We start from the raw sequence: 11954 nt of genomic DNA, 5'->3' as shown, positions 1-11954 counted from the left end.
TCAAAGCCCCTGTGACCTCGCCTGGCTCCTCGCCAAGTGCACAGAGAAGCTGTTCCTGGAGCTCGCTACCTTACTGACTAAGGGAAGGAATGCAATTGAATTACGTCCCCTCCCTGGGAATCCCATAAGTAAGAAGGGAAGACCTAAAGTCTCCACACCCAGGACACCGCGTCAGACAGACTCTTCCAGTTTTCCTCCCCCAGCTCCTCGGAAGTGTTCTCCTTCCACCGAGCCGTACCGCAGCTTCCCAGCTGCACAGCTCTTCTCCTGAGGAATACTCCAGAGGCTTCCTAAGAGACTTAACCAGCACACTAAGGCAACCTTCATCGTTCTTGTATTCCTCTCCTCACTCCTCCATAGCTTGAAGCCACCACTCTCCCGAGTGCCCCAAGCCTCTTCCTACCAAATCTTACAACCCATGAAGTTATTTAAGCCTTGGCATCGGCATCAACCCCTCTGGGGAGACACTTACTTTGCATATGACACTTCTCTGATTTGTCCCCATGCACCATCTCCCCTTGTCTGCTCCTTGCAGCAAATCTGGGACAGGTAGGGCCCATACCTACTGAGCCTCACACTGTTGGGAATGGGATAAAGACCAGGCATCCAGATCAGGCCTTTGATTGTGAGGTCCAGGTCCCTTTCCACTGTGCCATAGTTATCTTAGGAAATGAGCATGCCAGAACAAATAATCCCTGAGGTCTTTTAATGTCCACAAAGGATGCCCAGTGTTTTTAAGGAAGTTCTGACCCTCACATTTTTCTGACAACCTCCTGTGTCCCACCATGAGCACCATTTCTAATCTGACCACCAGTGAAAATTAAGTTTTCTAAAGCTGTGAGCAAAAAGGCAGTGAAGCAATTTAATCAAGCATGAGACAACACTGCATGTAAGATTTATGGATCGTAATCATGAGTGTATCTCATAAATAGAGCTATTCAATGAGGCACTTATTTGAACACAGATTTTTCATCAAGTTAGTCCCTGCTGAGGAAAATTCTGCTGGTACCTGGCTCCTATGGGACATGGAAATCATATTCTCCATTTCTCCACAGCCTTTTGGAAATGTTATTTCCTTCTTTGCTATGACCAAAGCCTCGTACCATAGTGGGCTCAGAGGTTTCATCTGATGTGCTGTAACTTCTAGTGATCTCTCCAGCCAAACTCCTGTCTTCCTTTGACTGCTGAGAACTAATGTAAGGAATCACATGATAAATGTCAATATTCAAAAGATTTGGAAAACAAGAAATAACAGATTTCCAAGTCACAGGTCACAAAACATTCCCCAGGGCCACCCAAACAATTCTGACTGAGTTTAATTGCTCAGCATTTTTCTACACAGATCTTCATAAAAGAAGAAAGCGGGATACCTAGAATTCTAGAATGAATGGTAGGATAATAAGGACCAACCCATTTCACAGATAAGGACACCAAAACCCGGGGGTCCTACAGTCTGGTGGGGAGAACCCCTCGTAAACTCTGGTTAGTAAGAATAAACCCTGCAATGTGTATGAATAGCCAGGTAAGGAACAGTGGGTATTTTTACACACCAACATCAAGTTCTGTAATTCTGTAACTGGGGTCTCCAGCAATGCAATTTGATTTGGGCACAAACCACTCAGAGTTTGTGCAGACCCTACAGGGCTCAGTTTCACAAGATGCCCCTGCTTAGGATGCTAATAAGTCCTGAGCCACTCTTACTTCTGACTGACTATAAATCAGGATTCCCACTCCCTTCCTGGGGTTTGATGATCTGCTAGAACAGCTCTGAGAACTCAAGAAGATACTTTATCTTTCCTGGTGTATCATAAAGTATGCAGCTCAGAAACAGCCCCTTCTGAAGAGCCGAAAGCCCCAAGTTTCTAACCAAAGCTTGTTCTTTCTGCTCACTAGCCTCTGTCCTAAAGCCATCCAAGACCCTGACAAGAGTCACCATTTGAGGGCAAAGACACTCCTGTCACCCTTAGAGTTTAGGAAATTCCAAGGGTTTGGAGTTCTGTGCCGGGAACCAAGGACAAAGCCCAGATGCCTCCCTGTGATACCACAATGTTACAGCCAAGAAGGCAGAGTCTTCTGAGGGAAAAAGGGCCTCACATAGCGGGCAGGAAGGCTCTCCATCCTGACCCTGGTGAACCACAGGGCTGGCTGTGACATCAGCTCTTAAAATGCAGAGAGAGCTGCCCCCAGAGCACAGGAGGTGAACTTTCTGAGCCCCTGTACCACCACCTCAATCACAGAGGACAGAGCTGCCCCCAGCACAGAGGAGGTGAATCTTCCAGGCTGCCTTACCACTGCACCTGGTGCCAAGGAACAGAGCTCCCCCCAGCTCAAAAGAGACGAACATTCTGGCTGCCATACCACTGCCCCCAGCACAGAGGAGGTGAGCCACATGGGTGCCAGCAACACACATCCCTCCCCCACCAACCCCCCCCCCGTTGAAATGAGAAGACATGTAAACAAGTCTCAAAACCAGACTTCCAGATCACCTAAAGCAACCCCAAAGAGAAATAAGATGGAACAATCTGATACTCAACCACCTGGACTCCCTGAACTGGCAACAAAAGAAGATCTGGAAAAAATGAAATCAGAAATAATTGCTCAGATAACAGCAGAGATTATGCCCATTGTGCAAGACATGATTAATAAATCTAGGGAGGACACAGATAGAAAAATAGAGGAGTTGAGGAATATGATGGAATCCCAACATAGGAAACAAATTGAATCCATAAAACAGACGCAAACAGATTTCCAGGAAATTAAAAACTCCATTGGAAGTTTACACACCAGAATGAGCCAATGTGAGGATAGAATTTCAGATATAAAAGATAAGATTGCAATTGGTGACCAGCAAGGGAAAAATTTCTATAAAATAGTAAGGGGCCATGAGAAATCAATCCAGCAGCTGCTAGTCAATGCAAAGAAGAATAACATAAGACTGATTGGAGTCAATGAAGAAAAAGGAGAGAGTGCAGATGACATAAAAAAGCTGTTCACAGAAGTGATGGCAGAAAATTTCCCAAGCAGGGGAAAAGAACTTGACATAAAGATAAGTGAAGCATATAGGACCCCAGCTAGCCTTGATAAAAAAAATCAACATACAGGCATTTAATAGTTAAAAATCCAGACACCCAACAGAAGAACAAAATTCTACAAGCACTTAGAGAAAAGAAACAAATTACATACAAAGGAAAGCTCATCAGAATCATAGAAGACTACTCAATGCAAACCCTCAAGGCAAGAAGAGCTTGGAGTGACATATTCCAAGCCCTAAAAGAAAACAGCCTCCAACCCAGATTGATGTACCCTGCAAAACTATCTTTCAAACTTGATGGAGAAGTAAGATACTTTCATGACAAAGAGCACCTTAGCAACTTCACGAATACCAAAGCAGCACTCCAAAAACTTTAAGACAATATCCTAGGAAAAGACAATGAGTATTACAACCCCAGGAAGCACAGCAGAATGAATCCATTGGGTGTGACAAGAAATTAAATGTAAAGGGGAGAATCCAACAAAAAGAAAAAGTCATAACAATGATAAGTCAATATATATCAGTTATAACCATCAATGTTAATGATCTCAATCCACCAATCAAAAGAAAAACACTGGCGGATATTGACTAGACTGGTTTCTGGCGTTCCCATCCACTCGCGAGAAGAAATTTTATTATTTTATCCTAACTCTGTGTCTCTGTGTATTTCTTTCTGAGATTTCCGTAACATTTGGTGCGTTGGCTGGGAATCGGGAATGAAATAGCCCCTTTGGGCATTGGCCCGAACCCCACCGGAGGGAGCGGCTCTCTGTCTCCTTGAGAGGAAAGGTGCGCCCCTGGGACTAATTTCCTAGGCTCCCCAACAGGACACAGAGATCCGCTCACCGTTGGAGGTTTGCCTGAACCTGAGAAGGAGACTACAGAAGGAGGACTGGTGCTCTTGGTGTCTCGTCTGTCTCTTTCCTTTGCTGGGTGAGAAACCCCTGAAAACCTCCCCCTAGTCATTAACTTTCGATTTCGTCTTGTGAATTTGTATTCTGTAACTTTGGGCAAATACAGCACAGGGGCCTGATCACCCCTTGTGCTTTGCCGTTTGGAAAGATAGCTCCTCCTATTTGTCTTGGTTCACTTTGTGAACGTTGGGCAAACATAGTGCAGGGGCCTGATCACCCCTTGTGCTTTGCCATTTGGGGAGGTAGCTTCTTTCATTTGTTTTGGTTACGATTAGGGGGTCACCGGGAGGGAATGTGATAACTTCTGAATAAATGTGTGAGTGAAAGAGTTCTCGATAGGAGAGTGTGTGGAACAAGCTGTGGAACAAGCTGTGGAACAAGACAGAGGGAGGAAGCACTTGCACTTAAAGAGTCCTCCCCGAGTTGTAGAATTTGTGTGTGGTCGCGTTTAACAAAGGCACAATGGTGAGCTTAGGTGACAGCCCACCTTAGCCTGAACGGACCTTAAAATGGCCGAGAAGCCCGCAACCAGGCAGGTGAGTGAGTGATCCCCCACCTTTGTTTGTCTTTCATCTCTGTACAAGGGTACCCATATAGGCACCAACACTCTGATCGGCCGATCATGGGGACAGAAACATCTCATCCTACTGTTTTGGAATGCATGCTTAGGAATTTTAAGAAAGGTTTTACTGGAAATTATGGTATTAAGATGAAACTCCAAAACTTAGAGCCTTTTGTGAGTTAGAATGGCCCAAGCTTTGCCTAGCTTGGCCAACTGGGTAATCCCTAGGTGAGGGTCTCGTCTGGTCCATCTGGCTAACAGTCACTGCCCCTGGATGGGAACATCCAGATCAATTTCCCTATATTGATTTATGGCTCAAATTGTGCCACAGAATGCCTCCTTGGCTTCATATGTGTGCCCTGGAAGCGAAAAGCAGCATCCTGGTCATCTGTCAGAGAGGGGACGATGCTGAAAAGTAACTGGTTCTTTCAGATCTGGACTGAGAGAATTTAGACTTTCCCCCTCTTTTTGAGTTGCTAAATTCACAAGTTTGGAGGAGGTGGGGACAAAAGCATGAAAACTGCTTGGCTTCAGAGCACCGTGCTGTGGTCAGACTCAGGGAGGATCAAATAGGGCTTACACTCAAATTTTAAAAATTAGTAAGAAAAAATAAGTAATGGATTAAAAACAGCTAAAAAAAAAGCTCTGAAGGACATAAAGCCAGAGAAAGTAAGAAATTTTAAAGTGTCCCTTTTTTCATTCTCAGATTGTTACACTTTAAATTTGGTTGGCTGCCAATTGAATGGTAGTAACCTTGAGGGTTTTTTTCAACAAAGTGCAGAAAAGAGCAAGTTAACCTTATAATTACAAATGAAGAATTTGCAATGTACAATACTTTAAGCACACCAATTAAACATCAACTCAAACTGAAACACAGATACATTTATCAATTAACTAAAATTTGTAACCCTTGTAAAATTTCTTTTAAGGATTTAAGGAGCCAAAGGTGGGAAAACTTTTCCTTTAATTCTACATCTATTAATGGAATGATTGGGGGAGATTGCCCATAAATAATCTGGAAAGGGGACAGATTGAGGGGAGGCTTGGGAGTACATCTTATTTGGAGGAGGGCAAAAGGGAGAAGCTCTACCCAACCTAGGTCAGTCTCCAAGCATAATTTAGTCAGAGTCTCCTTTAAAGTCCTATTTGTTCTTTCTACCTGTCCTGAACTTTGAGGCCTATAGGCACAGTGTAGATTCCACTTTATTCCAAGGATATTACTAATTAATTTAGATATCTTAGCCGTGAAGGCCGGACCATTGTCGGACCCCAGAGCTAAGGGCAAACCGAAACGGGGAACTATTTCTGTCAAGAGCTTTTTGACGGTTACTTTAGCTGTCTCCCTCTTAGTGGGGTATGCCTCTACCCATCCTGAAAACGTATCCACAAAAACTAGCAGGTATTTGTACCCATACATGCCAGGCTTCATTTCAGTAAAGTCCAATTCCCAATGTTCTCCTGGAGTTAGTCCTCTGTGTCAGACCCCAGGGGGCCCGGTTACCCAATTAGCATTTACCTTGAGGCAGGTGGGGCATCGTCTCACCATGTCCTGGGACTTTTGAGCTAATCTCTTGCTGACGAAATGAGGTTGCAGGGCAGCCATCATCCTTTTCTCGCCGAGGTGAGTGGACTCGTGCAGTTCTCACAGCAAAGTATCTGCCACAGCGGCTGGAAGCACCACCTTTCCCTCTTTAGTCATCCACCATCCATGCTCTCCTTGAGTCCAACATTTCCTGTTCATTTCTTTTATTTTTTTATCTGTGTATTCCTGTCTTTCTGGGAGCACCGGTGTGGGGAGTAGAACCATTTGTTTCCCCACTGATTTTTGGGCAGCTTGTTTGGATGCCTGGTCAGCAGCATTATTACCAATTATTTCGGGGCTAAGCCCATTTTGGTGCCCACAGCAGTGGATGATGGCGACCTCTCGAGGTAACCAGATTGCTTGTAGCAATGCCAATATCTCAGTCTTATTTTTGATCTCTTTTCCTTCAGAGGTCAACAGTCCTCTATTTTGGTAAATTTCCCCATGTACATGGGCAGTGGCAAAAGCATAGCGGCTATCAGTGAATATATTTATCCTTTTTCCTTTTCCCAATTTCAGAGCTTTGGTCAAGGCAATCAGCTCAGCTCTCTGAGCTGAAGTCCCTTGAGGTAGGCCCTGTTCCCATTCTACCTGTTGGTCCTGGTTGACTACTGCCGCTCCAGCAAATCGTACACCATCCCGAACGAAACTGCACCCATCAGTATAGAAAGTTATTTCTGCATGGGGGAGGGCTTGGTCCGTTAGGTCCAGATGCCCTCCTCTCAAATTTTCAAGAGTCTCGAGACAATCATGGATGCGCAATTGTTCGTCAGATTCTGGGAGCAGAGTGGCTGGATTGAGGCTAGCGGGGGTGGTAAACTTAATGCGTGGCTGTTCTAATAAAAGTCCTTGATACTGTAACAGTCTGGCATTAGACAGCCATTTGCTAGGTGAGCTATTCAACAAGGGCTCAATGGCATGGGGAGTGATCAAAGTTAAATCTTGTCCAAAGGTCAATTTGTCAGCCTCTCGGGTTAAAGCAGCTGCCGCTGCTATTGTCCTCAAACAGGTAGGCCAACTCCGGGCCACTGGGTCGAGTCCTTTTGAGAGGTATGCCACAGGCCGTTTTCATGGCCCCAAAAGCTGAGTAATCGCTCCCTTAGCCACCCCATTTTTCTCTGCCACATACAGGGTAAAGGGTTTATTCAAGTATATATCAAAGACCACTAGGGATGAGATAATGGCTAAAAAGGATATAAAAAGGGAAATGCTGAACAAAGGGGCCATGGATATTGACCAGACTGGTTTCTGGCGTTCCTGTCCGCTCAGGAGAAGAAATTTTATTATTTTATCCGAATTCTGTGTCTCTGTGTATTTCTTTCTGAGATTTCCATAACAGTACAAGATTCCAATGATGAATGTAACTGTATTTTATACCTAAAATGTACCAATAAACTTAATGGGGAAAAAAAAAAAAGAAAAGACTGCCAGAATGGGTCAAGAAGCAAGATCCAACAATGTGCTGCATAGAAGAAACACACTTAATTCAAAATTCATATACTGAAAGTTAAAGTGTGGAAAGCAATATTCCATGGGACAGGAACCTGAAAAAAAGCAGGACTAGCTATCCTCTTTGCAGATCAAATGGATTTCAAACCAACACTGATTAAGAGAGACAATCAAGGACACTACATCCTCGTAAAGGGAACAATCCAGGAAGAAGAGATGACAATCATGAACATATGTGCACCAAACACTAGTGCGCCCAACTATATAAAACAAATACTAACATACAAGGAAAATCAAATAAGCACTAATACAATAGTAGTGGGAGACCTCAATACCCCACTGTCACAAATACATGGATCAACTAAACAAAAAATAAGTAATGAAATACTAGAACTCAATCGAACTCTTGAACAAATGAACTTAACAGATGTTTACAGAGTGTTCCACCCCACAAAATCAGAATACACATTCTTTTCAGCTGCACATGGGTCGTTCTCTGAAATAGACCACATACTCACACATAGAACATGTTTAAGTAAGTGTAAAGGAATTGAAGTTATGCCCTGTATATTATAAGACAACAGTGCAATGAAATTGGAGATCAATAGCAAAAGAAACTGCAAGAATCTCATAAACACATGGCAATTGAACAACACACTTCTGAATAACCAATGGGTCACAGAGGAAATTAAAGAAGAAATCAGACAGTTCCAACAAATAAATGACAATAACAATACTACATATCAGAATCTATGGGACACAATGAAAGCAGTCCTACAAGGGAAATTCATACCAGTGAATACTCATATTAGGCAAACAGAGAGAGCCCCATTAAACAACCTGAAGCTGAACTTCAAGCTTCTAGAAAAAGAAGAGCAGGACAAACCCAAAGCTCATACAAGGGAGGAAACTTAAGGATCGGAGAAGAAATCAATGCAATGGAGACTAAGAGAACAATATGAAAAATCAATGAAGCCAAGAGTTGGTTCTTCGAAAGAATCAACAAAATTGACAAACCCTTAGCCAACCTTATGAGAAAAAGGAAAGAAAAGGCCCAAATCCATGCAGTTATGAATGAAAAGGATGAAATTAAAACAGACACAGCAGAAATCCAGAGGATCATCAATACCTACTTTCAGAACCTATACGCCACTAAGATGGAAAACACAGAAGAAATGGACAGATTCCCAAATACATATGAATGACCAAAGTTGAACGAATAAGACCTAAAAATTCTAAACAACCCAATATCAATCAATGAAATTGAAAATGTAATTAAAAACTTATCAACTAAGAAAAGCCCGGGTCCTGAGGGCTTTACTGCTGAATTCTACAAGACATTTAGAGAGGAACTGCTGCCACTACTGTTTAAACTCTTCAGTGAAATTGAAAGGGAAACAATACTCCCAAATTCATTCCTGGAAGCAAGCATCACCTTGATCCCCAAAGCAGAGAAAGACCCAACCAAAAAAGAGAACTATAGGCCAATCTCACTAATGAACATAGAGGCAAAAATCCTTAATAAGTAGGTAAATAGAATGCAGAAGATCATCAAGGAGATCATACACCCTGACCAAGTGGGATTCATCCCAGGGATGCAGGGATGGTTCAACATATGCAAATCAATCAATGCAATACACTATATCAATGAAGCCAAGGACAAAAACCATATGATCGGGGCTGGGGATTTAGCTCAGTGGTTTTGCCGCCTGCTGCGCAATTGCAAGGACCCAAGTTCAATCCCCGGTACAAAAAAAAAACCCCATATGATCATCTTAATAGATGCAGAAAAAGCATTTGACAAAATCCAACATGCATTTATGATAAAAACCCTACAAAAAATTGGAATAGACAGTCTTTACCTCAATCTGATAAAAGTGATCTATGGAGAACCAGGACACAATATCATATTAAATGGTCAAAAACTGAAATCCTTCACACTCAAATCAGGAACAAGACAAGGATGTCCACTATCACCACTCCTGTTCAACAGAGTCTTGGAACCATTAGCCATAGTAATTAGATAAGAGAAAGAAATAAAAGGAATAAAGATAGGAAATGAAGAAGTCAAATTGTCATTATTTGCAGATGACATGATACTCTACATAGAAGACCCCAAGAACTCCACCAAAAGTCTTCTAGACTTAATAACCAAATCCAGTAAAGTAGCTGGATACAAGGTCAACACACAAAAATCAATAGCTTTCCTCTACACGAACAACAGACTCACTGAGACAGAAATAGCACAAACAATTCCTTTCACAATAGCATCCAAAAACCTGAAATACCTAGGAATCAACCTAACAAAAGAAATCAAAGACCTCTTCTCTGAAGAGTATAGCACTCTGAAAAGAGAGATTGAAGAGGATATGAGAAAATGGAAAGACATCCCCTGTTCCTGGGTAGGAAGAATCAACATAGTGAAAATGGCCATTCTTCCAAAACTGCTATATAGATTCAATGCAATCCCAATTGAAATCCCATCAACATACTTCTCAGACCTTGAGAAAACAATCCAAAATTCATTTAGAACAAGAAGAGACCTAGAATAGCAAAAGCAACAGAGATGTGGCAGGGAGTATCACAATCCCCAACTTGAAACTCTACTACAAAGCTACAGTGATAGAAACAGCGTGGTACTGGCAGAGAAACAGACCTGAGGACCAGTGGAACAAATTAGAAGATGCAGAAACAACTCCAGACACACTCAACCATCTCATCTTTGACAAAGGAGCCAAACACCCTCACTGGAGGAAACATAGCCTCTTTAATAAATGGTGCTGGAAAAAATGGGTTTCAACTTGCCAAAGATTACAAATAGGCCTATATCTCTCACCATGCACTAAACTAAAATAAAAATGGATTAAAGATCTAAATATTAAAACAGTAACGCTGAACTGGCTGGAACAGAGGTCAGGTAGAACTCTTGAAGACATTGGGGTAGGAAAAGATTTCATGAACAAAACCTCAGTTGCCCGTGAACTAGCACAAATAATCAACAAGTGGGATCTCTTCTCATTAAAAGGCTTCTGTATAGCAAGACAAACCATCAACAGTGTGAGGAGACAACCCATAGCATGGGAAAAAATCTTCACCTGCTGTTCCTCAGACAAAGGTCTACTATCTAGAGTCTATAAAGAACTTTAAAAAATCAGACCTCCCAAATTTAAAGACCCAATCAAAAAATGGGCATCTGAAATGAACAGATATTTCTCAGACAAAGAAGTAGAAATAGCAAATAAACATATGAAAACTATTTGGCATCACTGGTCATTCAAGAGATGCAAATGAAAACAAAGCTGAGATTCCACCTCACCCCAGAAAGAATAGCTGCTATTATGAAATCAACCAATTACAAATGCTGGTGGGGCTGTGGGGAAAGAGGAACCCTGCTCCACTGCTGGCGGAAGTGTACACTGGTGCAACCACTGTGGAAATCAGTATGGAGATACCTCAAAGAACTAGGACTGGAAGTCCCATTTGACCCCGCTATTCCCCTGCTGGGTATCTTCCCCAAAGAATTAAAAGAATCACACCACAGTGATATATGTGCACCCATGTTCATAGCAGCACATTTTGTAATAGCTAAAGCTTGGAAGCAGCCCAATTGCCCATCAACTGGAGACTGAATAAAGGCAGTGTGGAGTTTTTTATAAAATGGAGTACTACTCCACCATAAAAAATGAGAAATTAGAGACATTTATAGCTAAATGGATGCACATTGAAGAGATACTCATAAGTGAAGTAAATAGGACATACGTGTAAATACCAAATAGTTTCTCTAGTGTGAGAAAGTGAAAGTGTAAATAAGGACTAAAAGGTATAATAGATAATGTGAAATAGGAAGAAAAGCGCAAAGAGGAAGTGGGAGGGGTAGAGGAAAGGAAAGACGGGAATGGAATTAATATGAGAAAATGAAAAAATGGAAACAAAGTCTTTGTAAATAGGGAAGGATGGAGGGGTTGAATGGAGGGCAGGGGAAGGAGGAAAAAATAAGAACCAAGAGAGATTATGTAAAGGTGCAAATTTCCAATGATGAATGTCATCATAGTGTATACCTAAAATGTGCAAATAAAATTGATTTAAAAAAAAAAAAGATGCAGACATCGGCCTCTATGGGGTTTTCTCTGGTTCCAGAAGATGGTCCCTACCTGCTCAGGAATAGCAGGCTCTCTGCACACCAGTGTGTGAACCATAACTGCTTCTGTGGGTGCCTGAAAAGTGCTTGGCATGGAAAACGTTTGCTATTATTATTTTGAGTTTTTAACTTGCCTTGAAAATTCCCTGAGGGACTTGCCTGATACTAAGCAGGTAGCAGGCAGTTTCTGTGGCAGTGAAGTCAGATGGCACCTGTCATTTCAAGGTAAGTCCTCAACACACCCAGGCAGCTCCTTATCAGGGTCATCACTCTCCTGG

Source organism: Heterocephalus glaber, unplaced genomic scaffold (genome assembly GCF_053883595.1).
Source record: "Heterocephalus glaber isolate CG9 unplaced genomic scaffold, H.glaber_assembly_v1.0 deba00001460, whole genome shotgun sequence".
NCBI lineage: Eukaryota > Metazoa > Chordata > Mammalia > Rodentia > Bathyergidae > Heterocephalus > Heterocephalus glaber.
The sequence above is the reverse complement of the archived record's forward strand: the minus strand, read 5'-3'. Positions refer to the sequence as shown.